The 2771-nt window shown below is 43.5% G+C and overlaps 1 long non-coding RNA gene across 1 annotated transcript in view; it reads right to left on the reverse strand.

Annotated features, from left to right (window-relative positions):
* LOC119473742 overlaps positions 1 to 2744 on the reverse strand; it is a 15018-nt gene extending 12274 nt beyond the window's left edge. Inside the window, exons 1-2 of the long non-coding RNA XR_005202961.1 lie at positions 2386 to 2744; positions 1609 to 1610 (exon numbers count right to left, since the gene is read on the reverse strand). This is a non-coding gene — a long non-coding RNA (uncharacterized LOC119473742). The remainder of the gene's footprint in view (positions 1 to 1608; positions 1611 to 2385) is intronic.
* Between the last annotated feature and the right edge of the window lie 27 nt (positions 2745 to 2771).

The following is a 2771-nucleotide window of genomic DNA, read 5'->3' on the forward strand; positions in this document are numbered from 1 at the left end:
AAAAAAAAAAAAAAAAAAAAAAAAAGAAAGAAAAAAAGAAAAAGAAAAATTGGAATATTACTTCACAATGGAGGTAAGTATGAGGTGTCAAAAATACAGGAGATTCCTTAAGTCATCTTAGTATTACTGTGACCTATGATTAAGGTCAATGGAAAACTACAACAAATCAATCCAGGACTACTAAAGCCCCGGACCCTTCAGGAATGAAGCTTTGGGTCACTCCACCAGATAAAGAAACAGGGAAACACCTGTTAATGTGCTTGCTGAAGGCAGAGGGAATACAGGTTGGTAGTAGAAAGAGGTAGTTATTAAGATCAGCTATGACCACAGAACCTAGTACTATGATTGTCATGAGCATTTCCTCTTGTTTTATTAATATGTTTATGTGTATATATATCAAGCAAATATCTTTGTTTTCTTATCTCTTTTTGTTATTTTTTATTATTATTATTTATTTTATTATTTTTTAAAGACGGGGTTTCACCATGTTGGTCAGGCTGGTCTTGAACTCCCAAACTCAGGTGATCTGCCCACCTTGGCCTCCAAAGTGCTTGGATTACAGGTGTGAGCCACCACACCCGGCCTTATTTATTATTTTTTTGAGACGCAGTCTTGCTCTGTTGCCAGGCTGGAGTGCAGTGGCACGATCTCAGCTCACTGCAACCTCTGCCTTCCAGGTTCAAGCAATTCTTCTGCCTCAGCCTCCTGAGTAGCTGGAACTACAGGTGTGCGCCACGATGCCCAGCTTATTTTTGTATTTTTAGTAGAGACGGGTTTTCACCATGTTGGCCAGGATGGTCTCAATCTCCTGACCTCGTGATCCACCCGCCTCAGCCTCCCAAAGTGCTGGGATTACAGGCATGAGCCACTATGCCCAGGCCATTAGTGTGTTTTTTGATTATACGCAGAATAATTGTATTATGTTAGGCAGAATTATGACCTATTATTTTTTTATCTGGAAATTAAATATGGTTTAAGGAGATGTATATGGGTGCCAAGCTGACTAGGGGTGGACTTGTTGTAATGGTTAATATTATGTGTCAACCTGGCTGAGCCATGGAGGGCCCAGACATCTGGTGAACATTAATCTGGAGGTCAGGCACAGTAGCTTGCACTTGTAATCCCAGCACCTTGGGAGGCCAAGGTGGGAGGATCGCTTGAAGCCAGGAGTTTGAGACCAGTCTGGGCATCATAGCAAGACCCAGTCTCTACAAACAATTAACAACAACAACAAAAATAGCTGAGTATGGTGGCACACACCTGTAGTCCCAGCTACTCAGAAGATTGAGGTGGGAGGATCCCTAGAGCCCAGGAGTTCGAGGCTACACTGAGCTATGATGGCATCACTGTACTCCTGGGTGAGATCACTGTACTTTGCCTGGGTGACAAAATGAGACCCTGTCTAAAGAAAAACAAACAAAAAAATTATTCTGGTGTGTCTGTGAGGGTGTTTCTAGATGAGATTAACGAGTGAATTAGATTGAGAATTAATTAAATAACATTTGAATTAGTGGTAGATTGAGTAAAGCAGATTGCCCTTGTAACATGGGTGAGCCTCTTCCAATCACTGAAGACATGAATAAAACAAAAAGGCTGAGTAAAAGCAACTCCTCCTGCCTAACTGCCTAAGCAGAGACAGTCTTTCCTGGCCTTCTGACTCAGACTGAAACATTGACTCTTTTTGGACCTTGAGCTGGCTGGCTTTCAGTCCGGAACTACATATCCGTTCTCCTAAATCTCCAGCTTGCTAATTGCAGATCTTGGGACTTCTCAGCCTCCATATAATATGAGCTGATTGCTTATAATAAATAAATACATACACACACACATCCTATTTGGTTCTGTTTCTCTGGAGAACTCTGAGCAATATATTTCACATTTAAAACAACTTTTTTGGGGCACATTTTGCATATCACGTAATTCACTTTTTTAGAGTACAATTTGATGACTTTTTTTTGTTTTTGTTTTTGTTTTTTGGAGACAAGGCTGTACTGTCACCCAGGCTGGAGTACAGTGGCATGATCACAGCTCACTGCAGCCTTCACCTCCTGGGCTCAGGCATGGTCACAGCTCACTGCAGCCTTCACCTCCTGGGCTCAGGCATGGTCACAGCTCACTGCAGCCTTCACCTCCTGGGTTCAGGCTATTGTCATACCTCAGCCACCCAAGCAGCTGCTACTACAGATGTGCGCCACCACACCTGGGCTAATTTTTGTATTTTTAGTAGACACGAGATTTCACCATGTTGGTCTGGCTGGTTTCGAACACCCGACCTCAGGTGATCCACCCCCCTCACCCTCCCAAAGTGCTGGGATTACAGGCGTGAGCCACCGCGCCTGGCTTACAGTTTTCTTTAAACACAAAACGTGCACAGGAGTTGTCTACTCATTTTCTTCGCTGCGCAGCCTGGCATTGGGGTTGGTGACTCTGATGGCCAGCTGGGCAGCTCTTTCCATGATGGCCTTGCGGTTCTTGGAGGAAACACTGTGAGCGATCTCAGCACGTAAGATTTGTTGCACATAAGCAGCACTTCTAGCTGCTTGGCATTGTGGACCAGGAACTTAACGGAAGCCAGTGGGTAGCATGTGCTTTGTTTTTTTGTTGTTGTTGTTGTTGCTCCCATAATGTTGGGCATCAAGATCTGGCCCTTGAACCTACTACAAAACCTGTTGTCAATACCTCTGGGTTTCCGCCAGTTATGCTTAGTTTTGACATATCGGTCAGACGCAGGATGAACGTCTCGATTCTCTCTTTTTTTTTTTTTTTTTTTT

The sequence above is a fragment of the Cebus imitator genome, unplaced genomic scaffold (assembly GCF_001604975.1).
Source record: "Cebus imitator isolate Cc_AM_T3 unplaced genomic scaffold, Cebus_imitator-1.0 Scaffold181, whole genome shotgun sequence".
Classification (NCBI taxonomy): domain Eukaryota; kingdom Metazoa; phylum Chordata; class Mammalia; order Primates; family Cebidae; genus Cebus; species Cebus imitator.